The sequence below is a fragment of the Alosa pseudoharengus genome, unplaced genomic scaffold (assembly GCF_046254945.1).
Source record: "Alosa pseudoharengus isolate Yale_2024_CS ecotype anadromous, Long Island Sound unplaced genomic scaffold, YU_APseudo_1.1 YU_APseudo_1.1_scf_10, whole genome shotgun sequence".
In the NCBI taxonomy this organism is placed as follows: Eukaryota; Metazoa; Chordata; class Actinopteri; order Clupeiformes; family Clupeidae; genus Alosa; species Alosa pseudoharengus.
In genome coordinates, this window is record NW_027468565.1 from 41,377,440 (window position 1) to 41,396,748 (window position 19,309).

The following is a 19,309-nucleotide window of genomic DNA, read 5'->3' on the forward strand; positions in this document are numbered from 1 at the left end:
TAACATTTGTGCTACTATGTTTTTTAAGATATTCCACGTTATTTGTTACACGTGTGACGTCACTCAGCCCCCCATCAATGTCGAAATCTTTCCAAAATGGTCTCAATCGTTTGTGCTAGGTTTGTGCTGATTTGTGCCGTTAAAATAAACATTTGTGCTACTATGTTTTCTAAGTTATTATGGTTTATTTTTTACTCGCGTGAGGTCACCAGCCCCCCATCAACGTCCAAAACTCACCAAAATGGTCTCAATCGTTTGTGCTATGTTTGTGCTGATTTGTGTCGTTAAAAATAACATTTGTGCAGCTATGTTTTTTAAGTTAACACGCTTTGTTACGTGTGTGACGTCATTCAGCCCATCATCAGTGTCCAAATCTCCTCAAAATCGCCGCTGATTTGTGCCATTTAAATAAACGTTTGTAGGGTAGGCTACTATGTAAATTGTCCAGCGGCCTTGTCCAGCAATTGTAGCCTAGCTCATCACCCAGCCCCTCCATCAATGTCCAAACCTAGGCCTATAGCCTACCCAATCGTTTGTGCTGATTGCGCCGACATTTCTCCTATGTTTATTACACGTGATGCCCAGCCCATCAATGTGTTTTCTGTAACTATATTTTTACATTAGCCTACCAAGTTCTATCTGCTATGCGCATGACATCAGTCTCACACACACTGGCCAAATCGTCCCAAACTGTAGCCTACCAAATGTTTCTCCTGATCTGAGCAGAAAACACAAGTGCAAGGAAGCTGTTTCTTAGGTTTATAGCTAAAGAGTAGCCTAATAATTTAGTCAACTTTATAAAGTGCTAAAAAGGCTACAAATGTACCTTTAGTTTTAGTATAGCCTACTGTCGTATGACTTTAATGTTTAAACATTATTTTGACAAACATACCAATTTAGCCTACCTTCTTGTCCATCTAAAATAACTCCTAGCTTTGCTGCCTCCTTCCTTTGCTGTTTGCAAAGTTTCATATATCCACGGTGGCCTTGGAGACTTGGGTCAGCAACAAAGCCTAAGTGCTGCTTGTGTGCACAATCCACTGTAATTCTGATGCATACAGTTATTGAAGAATACATTTGTTTATCTTAGAGAATATAGGCTACAGTGCAGTGATGAGTTATGGTAGGCTAACTTGGAGTGAATATACACACACAGGGGAAATTATCTCTCGTAAGTCTCTCGTAGCCCACTCCGTAGCTGCGTGATAGTAGGCCTACGCACACTGCTGTGCACACCTGCAGACGCTACTGGCCGGAGAATGGAGTGGTGTTTCTCCACAGCTGAGTAATGGCCTGCAGGTTTATTCTGGTAGTGGTTGCAGTAATTCTGACGTTATGCACAAGCAGCTGGTGTAGGCTACTATAGAACCTTTGGCAGCACAAACAGCCACGTAAATAGTAGCACGTCTTTTCTTTTCTCGGTTAAGGTCAGCACGATATAGCTTTGTAAACAACACAAATGTTTCTTTTTTCCTTTTGTTTCTTTTTTTAACAGCGCAATCAGCACAAACGATTAGGACTACGATTGGGCATTGATAAGGGGGGGGGGGGGGGGGTGCTGCTGGGTGATGTCTAACATAGGCCTACGCTACAACTGCTGAGCAACTTCTGCATAGTACACACACGTTTCTTTAAATGGCACAAATCAACACGCACGTAGCCAAAGCCATCACAACTATTTTGAGGAGATTTGGACACTGATAAGGGGCTGGATGACGTCACACCTGTAACAAAGCGTGATAACTTTAAAAACATAGCTACACAAATGTTATTTTTAACGGCACAAATCAGCACAAACATAGCACAAACGATTGAGACAATTTTGGTGAGTTTTGGACATTGACGAGGGGCTGGTGACGTCACGCGAGTAATAAATAAACCATAATAACATAGTAGCACAAATGTTTATTTTAACGGCACAAATCAGCACAAACCTAGCACAAACGATTGAGACCATTTTGGAAAGATTTCGACATTGATGGGGGGCTGAGTGACGTCACACGTGTAACAAATAACGTGGAATATCTTAAAAAACATAGTAGCACAAATGTTACTTTTAACGGCACAAACGAGCACAAACGTAGCACAAACGATTGAGACTATTTTGGGGAAATTTGGACAAGTATGGGGGGCTGAGTGACGTCACTGGTCAGAAAAATGTAAAGTTTAATTACTTAAAACCCTTAACAGCACAAACGATAATTTTTACGGCACAAACCGGCACAAACGTAGCACAAACGAATAGCAGTGTTTTTAATCATTTTTGAGTAACATGGGGGGCCAGCTTCACGGAGGTATTGAAACCTTCAAACGTTACAGGCCTACCAAGGCATTGCATTGGATGTTTCTCAATCTCCACTTGTTCTCTTCACGTATGTGGCAGCTAATCCATGTAGTGAAAAGTGATACCCTTTTAAAAGGAGACCTAAAGTTGTTTTATATAAATAGGATCGCTATGACCGTGATGTAAAGGGCAAGAAAGTATAATAGTCTCCCTCATGCGCTCATAACTTAGGTTATCAGGTCTCTTGCTCATGATTTGCAGGTAGCAACTTACAAATGAGGTAGGATAGCCTATTGCTTGCCATAATGGTAATGAAAAATATATTACTAGTAAAATATTCAAATAGTCCTTCATCACATGAATTAAGATTAAACTAATTTAATTTCTGAGCGCCACAAAGTCAGACCTCAGCAACTTTTTTAATGTAAGATTGTTCTTAGGTCACGTACCGGTATCAATCAAATCATAACTGCAATGGTACCGTTTTTAAAATCATGTGTAGTACGCCTAAGTGTAATGTTTGTGTCTAAACATGCTTTAATGAGCTTACACTTTAATGAGCTGAATTTGAGCTTACAGTTCTTTCACCAACCTATGTGTTTTACATTAACTTACAAAATAGATACTTTAGCTTAGTCCTCAGATAGATGAGGGTTGCGGTTTGCTCTGTTAAGGTATTTCTGTCCCTTCCAAACTGCATTGAAATGGTACTGTATGTTTAGCAGCCAGAATTTCAAAATGTCCAGGGGGAGAAATCTCCGGCCCCCCTCTAACATGACCCCCCCCCCCCCCCCCCCGGAAAAAAAAATGCCTGATTGTGCCCCCTCTGAATTTTGGCTTGCATGACGCCCCTGTTCAGCAGTCAGTGTAGGTACTGTAGGATGAACCTTTGGAAGCGTTGGCTCCATGCATGCATGCAGGACATTATTTGGCAAGAACTAGTTCAACTGAGGAAAATACTTACATGCCAAATTTTACATGATCCAGACTTTGGACACAGGAATTCAGGCAATGTATCAAAGCATACTCAATACAGTTGTCTACGTTGTGGACCTCAAACTGTTCTCATGTGTGGTTTACTTATACTCTGTGTAATGTTTAGTGAAGTAGTCTTTAAGTTTAAGCTGTTCTTGGATGTCTTTCCTGTTTTCCCATAAGTAAACTTGTTTGGTAGAGTGTGCCAGTCTTCTGACAAAATGAAGAGGAAACATAACTGATATGTTTAGTAGGCTTTAAGTCATGGCACTGTATTATGTTGTGTGACTTTGTCCTAGTTTCCCATCTTTGATGTGTGTTCAGTACTGATTGTAAAGGAAATTACTAGTTACAAAAAGTGGTTTTGTGTTGTATATGGCAGGAAAATAAATTCTTATAGTATTATTAATAATTTGATAATTTACCTGTTGGTGGAGCAAAAAACTGTGTATCTCATATATAGTGGATTTGTAGCTCTTAATTTCTCTGTTCCTTCTTGTGCACTTGAAGCATGACCAGGCCTACCATCTTTGTGATCTGTGAAATGTCAACATAATGAGCTCAATTAATGTCTTCCTGATGTTTCACATCCCAATGTTCAGTATGTTGAGTTTGAAAGGATGCGTGAGTTTCAATGCAATTCCTGTCTGTATCATACCAACTCTGGCAACCGTAGGCCAAGAAAATTATTATTTTAGGGATGAAAATTTTTATTTATCCCTTCAATAAACCAGGGGGAAAGAAGTGGTTTATTCTCATTGACGATTACAACTGCACTGAGAGTAAAAAAGTTAGTCGGGGTAAGAAGATCACATCCAGTTCCCTGTTTCCCTCAAATTAAATGACAAACAAGCACAAACAAACAAGTTTTAAAAGCAGCGGAGAAGTTGCATAAAAGTCCAGACCCACCCGGTCAATGGAATGTGCTCTTGGTGAGCGGCGTGAGGAGGGCAGACGGAGCAGCTGAGGTGGTGAGCGCCCGCCTCTAATTATTCTATTTAAAGCGTCGTAATGATTACTCTCGCTGTCTGACAAACGATACAGTGTCAAGGGCTGTCATGGCCTCCGCCGAGAAGCTGGCAGACTTTTGCCGTGGTTGCCATTGCCACTGAGCATGCTTATAGAGCACCCTTTCGGCCGTGCCACTGAGCATGCTTATAGAGCACCCTTTCGGCCGTGCCACTGAGCATGCTTATAGAGCACCCTTTCGGCCGTGCACCAACGTACTTGTCTGCCATGCCAGGATGCCAGCCCATGACCTGCTGATGGCCAGGAAATGGGGGGGATGAGAGGAGAAACATCTGGAGGAATAAACAGACTGTGGCAGTTTATTGTAATGTTTTGATGTGGGACAAAACTCCCAGCGGCTTGACCCTTGCTGAGTGAGCTTCGGTGAGGCAGAGTACTTGCGTAAGATGAGGAAGGCCAGAGTAGTGGCCATCAGTGATGGCCCAAATGAGTGTGTGTGTAAATATGTGTGTCCTGAATCCTCTTTCAATCACTCATCATTTCTGGAAGATACTTAATCAGCCTTTAATATGATGTGTGTGGATTTCAGCCCTCAACTTGCATTGTCTGATTAGATTAGATTAGATTCAACTTACACTGTTGTGTATGCGTATATATATCTATGGCAGGGGTGGGCAACTAATCTCCCCAAGGGGCCACATGACAAACTGGGACTGTTGAGGAGGGCCGGACCCAAAATACCGAACTCAAGTCTGAACTCAATTCTGTTCAATTCTATTCTGTTCTTGTATAACATTAAGTAAATCATATGGTTTTGTTTACTAGTCGTAAGAACAGATGAAAATGTGAGGGAGACAAAGGAAAAACAGCAATATTTAATCTATGTCCAGTATTTAATCCTCATTCTCGAAAATGATTTTTTGACATTGACATTTTTTTTCAGTTTTCAAAGACTGATATAAAAAAAGTACTACAATATCTATACAATTAGGCTAGGTCATGAAAATGTGAAGGAGTCAGTACAACCGATAGGCCTGTGCCACCATTTCATCAACACTCAGCAATATTTCATCATTAAATCATTACCATCATTAAATTAACTCTATGCAGAATTAGACTACGAAAATGTGGAGCAGACAATAGTAGGCTGTCATTAGTTAATCAACATGCACAAAGAAAACTATTTTAAAAATGTAGACTATGTTTTTGCTTTAACTTTATGCACATAACTGTGATTGGTCAACTCGCTCTATGTGTTGAGCCGGCTGCTTCAAGCAACCTGTGGGTAGTAGCATCATACTAGTTCGCTAACATAAGCTTTGCAAATAAACTCAGACATATTTTGGTTACAATTACGGGGTTATCCGATTGTAAACTGTCTATCTGCCAGTATAATTTTGAAATGAACACTTCGTATCGCCAACGAGCAGCAGTAGGAGTTCGTTCTAACAACCTTTGCGGTGGTGAGCGACGAGGACATAAGAGACACAAAACTTTGAAAGGTTTACGCCGACGTAAAGGCAACTGCATTGTGTCGACACAGAAGCATAAATTCTATTCACCAGCACATCAGTGAGGGTGTTTACGTCGTATGCATCCACGCACAAATGTATGGGCGTACAAATAGCAGTCGCTTTCAAAATAAAAACAACAATATTGATTTGCATGCATTATCTCTATGCTAGGCTCTTGACTATTGTTCTTTCACGGACCTTACGTGGGCCGGTCAGGGAAAGCCCACGGGCCGGATGTGGCCCGCGGGCCGTATGTTGCCCATGTATGATCTATGGTCTTATGGCTGCAACATACCGGTAGTTCAGCCCCAACTGTGCCCTGACGGAGAGAGAAATGGGGGGGTCGCCCCAGTCGGCAGACCTCCAGCAGTCTAACCCAATTGCCCAGACTTGCTCTCTGGAGACACTTGACAGATGCCTCTTGCGGGGTGTGGGAGATGTGTGTGTCTGGGGAGATGTGTGTGTGTCTGGGGCGGTCGCTCCAGTCAGGCTCGGGGTCTGGGGCGCAGGCCGGGCATGGCTGTGGTCGCGGAGAGAGAGTCCTATAAATAGCCCTGCGGTGTGGCTTCTATCTCAAAATGACGACCCACAGAGACTGGCAACCATATCCCTCTGTGCTCCGCCACCATGTCTGACATGGCTGTGGAAGGAAGAACCCAGTCACCCCATGGTATGAGTTGACATTGGCCTGGGATAAACGGTAGCTTGCACGACTTACTGTTATTTACTGCGTTCGTTTTTTTGTGAAACAGCTGTCATTGACAGGGTCCCGTGCCAGCTGCCCCAGCACCCCTTGCATGATGAGCTACAGCTGTGTGGGCTGTGACATATCACGCACATCAACACACAACCATTTTGTTGTCACCACATTTGCGCTACATCAAGCACGTGCAAGAATTGGAGTTGTTGGAAAGTCCTTTGTAAGAGGCCAATTTTTTCTTGACTGGGGGGGGGGGGGGTCTGTGAGATTTTCTGATAATGAGTCATATTGTTCAAATCTGAGAAAACAGCTGGGGGAACAACATTAACTGCAATCAGACATTATTTGTCCCTCATGTGCACACACTAACATACAGGCCAGAGGCTAATGATGGCACACTTGGTACCTTGCATTCCGGCAGGCTCAGCGTCTGGGGTTACTGAAAGGTGCTGGTTTGTTTGGCCTTAGAGGTGTTGGCCTGTGCCGTAACAGAGCACTGCCCTCCACATGACCCCTGACCTGACAGGCCTACTTGGTCAGAGTTTGACTGGTGTGCTGACAGGTCAGGAGTTATGTAAGTTTGCTAGCTGCCTTTTTTTTCACTTTAATCATGGGTCACTGCATTGGTTAATGTGTGTGAAATCCACTGTGTACATACTCTGCCAAAGGGTAAAATATTGTGAAAGTAGCCATTTTCTTCAGTCATGTTTTCCTCTCCTGTTCGAGACACAACTGCTGCGTTGAGAGGAATTGTACTTTTCTCTAATTTGTTCTGTATACATATCTTGATAGCTTGCTTTTCCCCTATTTAATAGCATACAGCGTTCATGTTCATGGGTCTCAAGTCTGTGCCCCAAGCCTCCTGTACATTAGCCTCCTGTACATTAGCCTCCTGTACACTAGTCTCCTGTACACTAGTCTCCTGTACATTAGCCTCCTGTACATTATCCTCAGTCTGTACACCAGTCTCCTGTACTGTACATTAGCCTCCTGTACATTAGCCTCCTGTACATTAGTCTCCTGTACATTAGCCTCCTGTACATTAGCCTCCTGTACTGTACATTAGCCTCCTGTACATTAGCCTCCTGTACTGTACATTAGCCTCCTGTACATTAGCCTCCTGTACATTAGCCTCCTGTACATTAGCCTCAGTCTGTACACTAGCCTCCTGTACATTAGCCTCCTGTACATTAGCCTCCTGTACTGTACATTAGTCTCCTGTACATTAGCCTCCTGTACATTAGCCTCAGTCTGTACACTAGTCTCCTGTACATTAGTATCAGTCTGTACATTAGCCTCCTGTACATTAGTCTCCTGTACATTAGCCTCAGTCTGTACATTAGCCTCCTGTACATTAGTGTCTCGTACATTAGCTTCCTGTACATTAGCCTCCTGTACATTAGTGTCTTGTACATTAGCTTCCTGTACATTAGCCTCAGTCTGTACATTAGCCTCCTGTACATTAGCCTCAGTCTGTACATCAGCCTCCTGTACATTAGCCTCAGTCTGTACATTAGTGTCCTGTACACTAGTCTCCTGTACATTAGTGTCCTGTACATTAGCCTCCTGTACATTAGTGTCCTGTACACTAGTCTCCTGTACATTAGCCTCCTGTACATTAGCCTCAGCATGTACATTAGCCTCCTGTACATTAGTCTCAATCTGTACAGTGATTTGGACTGTGATAGAATATGAAGAGTGGTCTTTGCCTTTGTGTAATGGAATTGGTGAGTTTTAAAGTCTTCAATTATTTGTTTCCTTTAAACTAAGCTTTTACATGAAGCACATGATATGCCAATTGAAACATATTCCCCTCAGATAGCTAGGTGGCTACCAGGTTCATAATTCACTTTTAATTGCAAACAGAAAATATCTAGTTAGTGTAACGGATGCCAGCTATCTTAGCTGTGCTTGTGGGACATTGGTAAACCTCACTCCCCGACGCTTCAAGAGTGCTGCTGGCATGCGAGCCAGTAGCCTGGGCTATTGGCTCAATTGTTAGCGCGCTCGCCCCTGATCCGAGGTGCTGCTGTTCGCGAGTTCGAGTCCGGGCGTGTGCAGGGCTGAATCGCGCAGGTTCAACACAACGCAGGTTACATTAGCATCATGTCATTACATGCTTCTATTTCCAAAGGAATGAAGGTTGCTTATACCAACTTAATAGTATGCTTATCATTGTTAATATTGTGCTATAAATGTGGCACAAACAATGTTAGAGTTTGTGGACTATCCATAGGCTATATGTGAATGGAGCTAGCAAAATATGAAGAATACCGTGTAGACAATGCTCTTAAAGTGACAGTAGGCCTACATCATTTATAAATGAGTTGAATGAACAATGTCAAATTGATAGTATTTCTTAAGAAATGTATATTTTAAAACAAAATTACTTTGTCATTATTATTTTTTTAAATATTTTTAATATAGTTTTTTGGGGGGCAGGAGGGACGGGGGGTCACTGAAAGTGTCCCTCATTTGGGGTTGAGGAAGTTGGCAAACTACTGAAAGTGTCCCTAAGTGTCTCTACTTAGTGTCCCTAAGTGTTGGCAAACAGCCCCCCTCTTGGCCACCTACTACTATTACTAACTGCGCATAGGAAATGGATAATGCCCTGATTGTAACTAACGCTAACTGCGCATAGGGAATGGATTATGCCCTGATTGTAGCTAATGCTAACTGCGCATAGGGAATGGATTAACTGCGCATAGGGAATGGATTATGCCCTGATTGTAGCTAACACTAACTGCGCATAGGGAATGGATTATGCCCTGATTGTAGCGAATGCTAACTGCGCATAGGGAATGGATTATGCCCTGATTGTAGCTACTAACTGCGCATAGGGAATGGATAATGCCCAGATTGTAGCTAACGCTAACTGCGCATAGGGAATGGATAATGCCCTGATTGAAACTACCAACTACCACTAGCTTCCCTATCACTGCACTGCCAGTTCTGAGTCTGATTACGTTATGGAAACCTGAGGCGAGACGTTTCTTTCATATGCGAAAAAAAAGTTGCTATACAAAACAAAAACACAAAAAGCTCTCTGAAGAACACATCAATCAAATATGATATTCAAATGCAACAGGGAAGAACAGTAAAAAGCTCTCAAGGTCATTTGCCTCAAAAATATTTGATGTGTTCTTCTGAAAACTTTTTTGGTTTGAGTGGTTTGAGTAGCGAAGTCTTACATGTGGTAGGAGTATGGTACATGAGGAGAGGGTTGTAGCTAAGCACAGTCAGTTTGTGTTCGTGTGTACATGTATTTTCCTTGACCAGAACAGCATAACCCTGTCATCACTCCTGCTGCTTGGATATCTCCATGGTGACATGGCCTGTGGCTGTTCATCTGGGCAGCTCACACCTGGTCGGCCTCCACGCCTCTCCGTCTCGCCTCTCCGTCTCTCCTCTCCGTCTACGCCTCCACGCCTCTCCTCTCCGTCTCTCCTCTCCGTCTGCCGTTCTGAGCCTCCTGTTTTATGTGCGTGTCAGCGGTGTCATCTTGAAAAGGCGGTTTATTTTAAGATTTTATAATGTTTTTCACACATGCGATTCAACGGGTAAGAATGCTTTGTAATGGCCTGGAACACCCTTATGTAATCACACGCATTGAGAACATGTAGAGGAGCTAGTGAGGAGGGGGTTAGGTGTGCTTGCCTGGACCTGTGTCTGTGCCTTGTCCTCCCCAACGCGATCCGATAACCATCATCATCCTTAATCCCTGGAGTGTAAAGGAGAACACACATGTGTGAACATCCATCTTATTATAGCAGATTACACAACCCCCAGGCTTCTTCACTCCCCCAACTTCACAACATGCATATGTGGTGCGGGCACAACTTCCTCCGCAGGAGAGACAAGGCCAGGATGACGTAATGCGTTTAGCGGGCCAAAAGGAAAGGTAAACACCGAAGCACTGGGAGAATCAACAGATTCCCTGTAATGACTCCATGTTTTTTCTTACCTTAAAGAACTGTATGGCGAGGGAAGACGTCAGTCCACTTAGTGATCCTGCCTGATATTGTGCATATAACATTGGCCTCGTCTAATCCATTATCTCAGGAGGCTGTTGCCAAATCCATGCTTGTTTTGAGAATTTAGTTTATTTTTTTTATTTATTACTTGAGAAGTTCTTTGCATTACGTGTAGTGAAAACATTGTTCCTTTAGTAATTGTAAGGTAATACATTTTTCACCTTTTAAGTGAAGGTGGGACAGGCCCGCCACACATCCCCCCCTCCCCCCCCCCTCTTCGTAGGACAACTTTATTTTTAATAAAGCAATATGTAATATATATATATATATATATATATATATAATATATATATATATATATATATATATATACTGTACATAGTATAAACAATGTGTTTCATTTAGACTTGGATTAATATAGTGTCCTACCATAACCATTCACCCAGTTTTAGTGTGAGCCTGGATACATATGGGAGTTGAGAGAGATTATAGCACTATGTGTAGTGTAACACATAAAACATGACAAGGTGACAAACAGACACCAGAGGGAAGTGGGACAGGACAGGACTGGACAAGACAGTTGACAAACACAAAGTATTAATATGTAAAGCGTTTGGGAACATGTTATGCATGAGTCTGGATAGTGTGTGCCTATGTGTGTGTGTAAAGCGTTTGGGAACATGTTATGCATGAGTCTGGATAGTGTGTGCCTATGTGTGTGTGTAAAGCGTTTGGGAACATGTTATGCATGCGTCTGGATAGTGTGTGTAAAGGGTTTGGGAACATGTTATGCATGAGTCTGACCTATGTGTGTGTGTGTGTAAAGTGGTAGCTGCAGGGGCAAAAGCACAAATAAACCATATGAAATAAAATGAATAAATTAAAAAGGAACTTTACGGAACGGAAGAGGGAGATATGTGTCTGGTAATGTACACGGCTTGTAGTTATGTTTTTGTGGAATTTAGAAATGTCAAAAATGGGGACCAGGGGCCTCATGTACAAACACTTGTGTGGATTTCATACTAAAACACTGCATACGTGCAAACTTAAAAAGTAGCGTACGCACAAAAAAATCCTGATGTATGAAACTGTGCGTACGCAACACACAGCTTTTCTTTGTACATCCCAATTAACGTGAAATTAAGCGCACATGCACGAGCATTACACTCCACCCTCTCTCCTCCCTCAATCACACTCATTTTAATATGCTAAGTAGAAGGCCATTCGAGAGCGCAGACCTCTGCGAAGACAAAATGGCCTAATCCCGCAATATTAATAACAATGAAAACTCATCTGTGGATCTATTCATACTCAAACCTGCTCCAAAGTGTAATAATTGAAATCATCAAATTAATTAAAAAAAAGTTTATCTCCAGGGAATGGAGGTAGAACTGCTTATCTGACGAAATGGCAAGAATTTTACGTATTTATTATCTAGATAGATAAATAGATAGATAGATCATTTATTGATCCCCAAGGGGAAATTCAAGATCTGAAAGAATCTGTAATTAATAACAAAAAAACAGTAGTGGCAGAGTGTGGCAGTGGCTAGGCTATAGGGTCAGAGACTGTGGCAGAATTGTTGGTCAGTCTGCAAGTAGGTGACAGGATTCGCATAACTGGGTTTGATGCATTTGGACCATTACAACACAACTGCATTAATTAAAAAATCATTAAATCAATCCCAAGTAGGCCTACCATGCATCGCACACTTGAAGTAGAATAAACAAAGTTGATCCAGGCCACCTTGCCACAACATTACGATTTCTGGATCATGTTCCTACATTTTGCACACAAGCGTGACAACAATAATGCGAGGAAAGTCAAAGTAGCCTATGCAGTCAATCACACTAATAAGGGAAATAGCTGATATTCGCGCTTATTAGTCAGGCTAGCTATTCACATGGATGATCCTGTCCCATATGTATTTTTTTTAAATGAAAACTATCGGAGATATGAAAGGAAGACACTCGGCAAATGTTAAGGCATGGGCAAATGCGTGAAGCCGACCCCATTTATCATAGGTTTTGTGGAAAGCTCTTCAAAAGTCAGTCATCAACAATCGTGTAACCAATATCGGCGCTGTGTCACATTCCCTTTTGCTTCTTATCCTCTAATAAGGCTGCAGTTATCCTCTAATAAGGCTGCAGTGCAGTTATCCTCTAATAAGGCTGCAGTTTTCCTCTAATAAGGCTACAGTTGTCCTCTAATAAGGCTACAGTTATCCTCTAATAAGGCTACAGTTATCCTCTAATAAGGCTGCAGTTATCCTCTAATAAGGCTGCAGTTGTCATTATCTAGATAGATTGTTGCATAACTTAGTAGGCTAGTATCTGCGCATGTTGCATCATGTCCATTTGTCTAGAAACATAGGCCTAGGCCTACTTCGAAATGATATAATTTTTAATAACCCACATTTAATCACAAATAAAGGCCTAGACTCGCGATCAACTAATGTTGTTGCGCTGCATTGCCTCTAAGTGTCGCCAACTACACATTGGAAATGTGCGTACGCCAGATATGGCGAGGAGGACCGCACATTCTCACGTTCAAGTCAGTCTTCGTACATCCGATTGTGAGAAGTGACGTACGCAGCATTTTTGTGCGTACGCAAGCTTTGTACATGAGGCCCCAGGAGTCTTCTAAAGCTGATATTTGCTTCATTCTGTGTGCATTGTGTTTCTCCATTGAGATGTGTTCTGAGGTTAAATTTGTCCAGTGATTGATGTTGCAAGATTTCTTTGATGTCCAGTTTTGGAGGACTACTTTCTTAGCGACAGCTAGAGAGATGAGCAACGGATTCTTGAATTTTTTCGGGATATGGATTTCGGAGATGTCACCAAGGAGACAGAGTGTTGGGGATGGTGGGATTCTGTCCCAGCCGGCACACGACCGACCTTCAACGTTGAAATATAGGTGAAATAACGTCAGTTGTTGCGTCAATGTTAAAACAATGTTGAAACAATGTTTAACGCTAAATGGTTGTAAAAGGGTATGTAGACAAACATTGAAACAACGTTCAATGTTAAATGGTTGTAAAAAGGTCAAGAAAATCAATGTTGAATTATAGGTGAAATAATGTCAGTTGTTGTGTCAATGTTGAAAAAATGTTGAAACACTGTTTTAATGCTAAATAGTTGTAAAATGTTGACAAATGGTTGTAAAATAAGAAATCAACGAAATCAGCATGGATATTAAACCAAATTGATTTGATATCAAGAAAAGGAAAAGGAAAGAAAATGTTCATGGGATATGTTCATAATAGTAGGCTAGTAATGACAGCCCACTAGACTAGGCTAATGTTATTATTGTTTTGACACTTCTAATTAGTTTGGTAGCCATTTCAATTTAACAGTCTAAAATGCAACGATTGTTTTTAACGGATGCTTATCGCCTCTTGATAAGCGCATGCGCACACACAGCAACTCCCATCCCCCACCCCTGACTGACTATTTTGAACTCCAGCCCACCAGTGACTCCAACCGTCACTGTCATGCATCTGACTGCATGTGTAAGCTGTAGAAACTCTGCCGTTATCATATCCAAGGTAAGAATTACAGTACTTTTGTATGCCAATTGAAAACGGGAATTTATTCGAAATATATTGTTTTCATAATGGAATGTTAACCAAAGCTGTTAGTCATGTTAGGAATTAGCTAGAAATTAGCTAGCGAGCTAACTTTCCCAGCTACTAACTTCATTATTGTGTGGAATATCTGGAATGGTAGTTTATATCATATACCATATCTAGTTCTACTGTATCTGTCTGTGATGTCGCTATGAATGTAGAGTTTTAGTTTGAATGAAATATCAGGCGCAAGTAAGTTATAAAGCTAACTTAGCTACCATTAAAGTGGCTGTTACCATGCAGGCTAATGTTACAGACACATGAAGGTTGTTAACGTTAAGCAGCAGTAATAACGGTTACCTTGCAAACTTCAACATACATAATATACATGTAGTGTTGCTATAACGTGTTAACTGGAAAGATGACCTGTAAAACAAATTAATAAAGTCATATATAAGTTATATCTATACCCACTGATTTAAGGAACTAAGGAACTGCAGTTTAGTATTCATGGGTTTCATCAGGTCCCTTTCCACAGGTGTATAAAATCAAGCACCTTAATTATCAATGCAGACTGCATGGTGCTTGATTAATACACCTGTGGAAAGGGAGCTGATGAAACCCATGAATAGCCATGTTCATTAACAGACCTGTCATATAATAGATGTGAATGGGGGCAAGTATGATGGGTGGGCATGCCAACAAGTAAAGGGATCTTTAGTTTGTGAAGGGTAGTGTTACATGTTTTTCATTTCTTAGCCCTTATTTGGCCCTTGTTTGATGTACCTGACTTGCACTGAGGCATGTGTTTATTTAAGATGCATGTGAGTGAAGTAGTGCTTCAGTGATGGTCTTTTCATGTTCTGTGTGTTTTGGAACTTATTGATCTTAGTCTCCATGTGTTCCCTCTGTTTGCAGTCGGTGTGTTCTGAGGACTGCTGCCCTGAGAACTCTGAGTGCATTCTGGAATATTCCAAATGTGTGCCACTTCCATACTGAAGAAGTTCCAAGCCCGCAAGAGAGTTCACTCACCAGGTAGACACACACACAAACACACATAGAATTGCATATAGCATTATAATGCGTAAGCATGTATTTGTGTCTGTAACTGTGTTTAGTTTATCCCCTCTTTTCATGTGTCTGTCTGTTGTTATGACTGTGTAGTGGGCTCCATCAACTATCCAGGGCAATGTCAGTCCGTCTGGATGGCACTACCTGCTACTTGATGATGTCTGATAGCCATTGCTGCTGCCTTCAACGTGGTGTAAGTGTTCCATGGATAGGGCTATGGGTTATGTTATTGTGCATGCTCTAATTTGCTTGACATATGTGCTATGTAATGCATTAATACAGAAACTAATCAGGATTATTGCAGCTACTTAAAATAGTCTTGAATTTTGCAATTTAGCCACTTTACCATTGTGTTGGTGGTAATGTTAGTAGTGTTGTGAATATCTGCCAAACTGATCATAATCAATATTTCTGTAATTGTACAGCAATTAAATTTTTTGTACAGGATGCATCATTTTGTTTAATCTTATCTTTTACTCATATTTTACTGGCAGAGCCCTCACAAGTAAACTGATATCAAGACTTAACATAGACGGCGATGGTGGCAAGAGTGCCTTCAGAAGGTAATTATAATTTTTGTTGGTACACCTGATTGACTTACCTTACTTATTTTTTTGATTCTATGATTTTGACCTTTATCAACAATAACAAAATGTATGGCAATTGCTGTTTTATTTTTTAGGTGCTATCCAGCAGTCCCAGCCTGGAGCCAGAAGCTGCTATTGCAAGTCAGATGGGGGAGGAAAGGTGGTGTAAGCAAGAAGGCAAGAGCTGCTGCAGGCAATGTTGCAATTAGGTATGATATCACAGACATACTGCTGCTTAGACGTGTTGGGTCACTTTAAAGCCCGTGTTGCAGGTTAACCACCACTGTTGATTAATGGGTACATAAAGCACTCGATATATGTATATCATTTTTAAAAATGTCTCCAAATGGTGTTAAATGCCAGTTTTTGTTGTTTTTAGCATTAGCGGGGTTTTTTTACGCAATTCGGTGATGACGTCACGTTGGGGGCTACATGATCTGCGCTTCAGTCATTTCAATGCATTCCAATGGACATCGCGGTTACACTTTCAACATAAAGTTTCTATATTTACACTTCAAATTTCATCACAGCATTTATATCACAGCTACCCTATGATCGACCAATGGTAATAACGTTGCCTGATATCAAGTAGAAGTATTTTTTTTTCTGAATTTGGGGAGGTCTCGTTTTGGAGGGTATGTTTTACATTCGTTCCTATGGGAAACGGTCGCGGTTACACGTTCAACATAAAGTTTGTATATTTACACTTCAAATTTTGTTACAGCATTTATAGCAACTACCCTATGGTCTAACAAAGATAACAATGTCTTGTTTAATTAAGCAATTTTCTGAATTTGAGAGGTCTCATTATGAGGCTACATAATGCGCCTATTCAGTTCAATGCATTATGCTTCTATATTGTTATGACCCTTTTTTTGTTACTGTCAGTGAACAGCACTGAGTGGAAGTCAACATTTTCTTTATATCTAGTAATGGTGATCATGTCGTTAGTTCAGATAAGTAGGCTACTGGGTAAACTTAGTCAGAAGATCAGAATATAAAGCATCATGATAGCTAGCTAGTGCTATGGGCTAACTTTCCAGTCCCACCTGTGAGCCACCCCTGTTGTTGCAAACCGCCGCCGATTAGGCTGGTCGTGTCTTCAGCATGAATTTTTTCGATAACTACTCCTCGTGATTGATTGTCATTGACATCGTCAGGGTATGGCTTACCAAAGAGGGAGATAATAAGGGCAAGTCGCAGTTTGGCAGGTGCTTGTGTGGGCTGTGCCATCCCGATGGAAACTGCGGTGGAGAGCTGCTGTAACTGGGGAAGCGAGTGCGTTTTGGCCGCTGGTCGAGCTCACCCCGCGACCAGCAGATGACATGATCTATCTAGCTATCTATCTACCTGTCTATATATCTATCTAGGCTATCTATATCTATTTATCTATAATCTGCGCTATCTACTGCTGAACAATCCCTTACTCGTCTCTCTTTACTCCTCTCTCGTTACTCTCAAGGGTCTTAAGGTGGGCTTTGGTCTGTAGCCTCCCCAAGGTGACGTAATGCAATGCATTGTGGGGGAAAGGAGAATCACTTCAAACCGCTGTGAAATAGTACCTGCTTTTTCGTATTATATTCCGTTTTGTGATACCCAACAACATCAAATACAATGGATAACAGTTTAAATGTTTATTACCAATAAGCAAATTGTGCCCAAAATGAACCCTGCAACACAGCCTTTAAAAAAGGTCCTCTTTATCAAAAGAAATGCACCGGACATTTCTAAGTGTACCCCAAACTTTATAATGGTTGTGTATACACATCTGCTTTACTTCTAACTATGGCACCTGACTTCGAGGCTGCTAGTGTAGGTTTGCTTTTATTTGTCACACAAGCTGAGTAGTTTGCATTACAGGTGCTCCAAGAGATGTTGGGTAACGTCACTTCTGTTGATGTTCAAACAAAACCGAGAGCTAGCTCGCCCCTCCCTCCCCTGGCTAGAACAGTTTGTTATGTTTCATGGTCCAGACTAGACCAGGCCGTTTTTGGAGCCTGGGCTGTCCACAGAGACCACGTTTTTTTTACATGGTATTGAGGGGACAGGCAACTAGCGGATGATGAGGTGATGTTTGCTGTATGTGACAAAAAATGTTTTAGTTTAGAAACCGCGTAACATTTGCTAGCTATGAACTTGCTAATTAGGGCGCCGCCAGAGCCCTTATTAGACATTCTCTGGCGCCGCTTACTTCACACAGTGTGACTGATGGACGTTATTTGGAAGTTCAGTGATCGGAATATCCCTGATTCAAATCCCAGAGAATGTCCACAGGCTTTTTCACCAGTTTTTGACAATAATGGTTTGTTGTTTCCTCTTTAGATGCTGTCTTCAGCGAACCACCCTGACCCGAATAATGGACACCATGGGAAGATATTTGAATTATGCACTGGAGAGGGTGGGTGGTGGTGGCTTTCGGAAGACACTCCCTGCTGTTGCTGAATGATGCCATCGGTATACATGCACCACATACACCTGAGTTTGGATAGATCATTTATGTTGTAAAACATAAAACAAAATAAAATAATGTAAAAAAATATATAAGTTGACTGGTTCTTGATGGAGGTGTTTATCATTTCTGTGTGTGATAGGCCTACTGCAAGTTGCATAGGCTAATAAAGGTAAAATGTTGAAGCAATGTTGCAATATCAACGTTTATTCAACGGTAATTTGTAGTTGAGGCTTTAACCATGTTGGATTTTACTGCGTTGTTTCAATGTTGCAATATATCATATTCAACAGTGATTCACTGTTGAGGCTTTCAACATGTGTTCACCTATGTTGAAACGGCGGATGTTGAAACAATGTTGCGATATCAACGTTGATTCGATTTGCAAATCCAACTCATAATTCAACGTTGATTCACCCTTGGTATATAACGTTTATTCACCGTTGAATCAATGTTGAAATGCCAGCAGGGGTAGCTCAGGATAGTGGACAGTGTCTCAGTGACTGTGATCCAGAAAGAGTGAACTGGTTGACACAGCCATATGGCGTGCAAATAGTCGTCTGTGCTACCTAAGGTGCATTGTGAACCTATATCTGTGTTGGCTAGGCCCATTTTGAATTTTACTTTGGGTGATGTGAGTTCTGTGAATGACTTTGTCAAAGTCAGTTTCCCACTTGGTTGTTGGGAGTGTTATTGTTGTGTTTAGATTGGAGATCAATGTATATATTTGGGAGGTTAATTTTTTGAAGTTATTCATTTTCATAAGTTCTTCTATAAGCTGAGAGGGTTGTAATGTGTTGTTGGTAAGTCCAGTTTTATCTTTAATTTTAAGTCTAATTAAAATTAGTGGATATTGAAGGAATTGTTCTCTCCCAACCCCATATTTCTGTGTGAGTGTGTTAAATGACATGAAATGGTGGTTCTCAAATAGGTGGTGAAGATGTGTGATTCCTTTTTGTGCTCATGTGGACAAATAAAGAGGTTTGTTCTGTATCATGAGCACTGGGTTGTGCCAGAGTTGGGTGAACTTGTTTAATTCTAGTGATGATTTTGGCGACTGAGCTTGAGAGCGACGTGTTGGAGACCCATGATGTAGTAGGACAATGACTTTTCATTGGCAACAGTATTTAACCAACCAACAATATAAAAAAGCTCTTATTTCAATATATTTCAATTGCAATATAGAGCTCTTATTTCATTGAGTTAAATCGAAACAAT

General features: G+C 41.3%; 1 long non-coding RNA gene across 1 annotated transcript; it reads left to right on the forward strand.

Annotated features, from left to right (window-relative positions):
* Positions 1-14,920: 14,920 nt before the first annotated feature.
* LOC143141687 (uncharacterized) lies at positions 14,921-18,532 on the forward strand. Its single transcript, XR_012990782.1, has 5 exons — positions 14,921-15,019; positions 15,149-15,248; positions 15,550-15,618; positions 15,738-15,851; positions 17,965-18,532. It is a non-coding gene; the product is annotated as an uncharacterized LOC143141687 (long non-coding RNA).
* Positions 18,533-19,309: the final 777 nt, after the last annotated feature.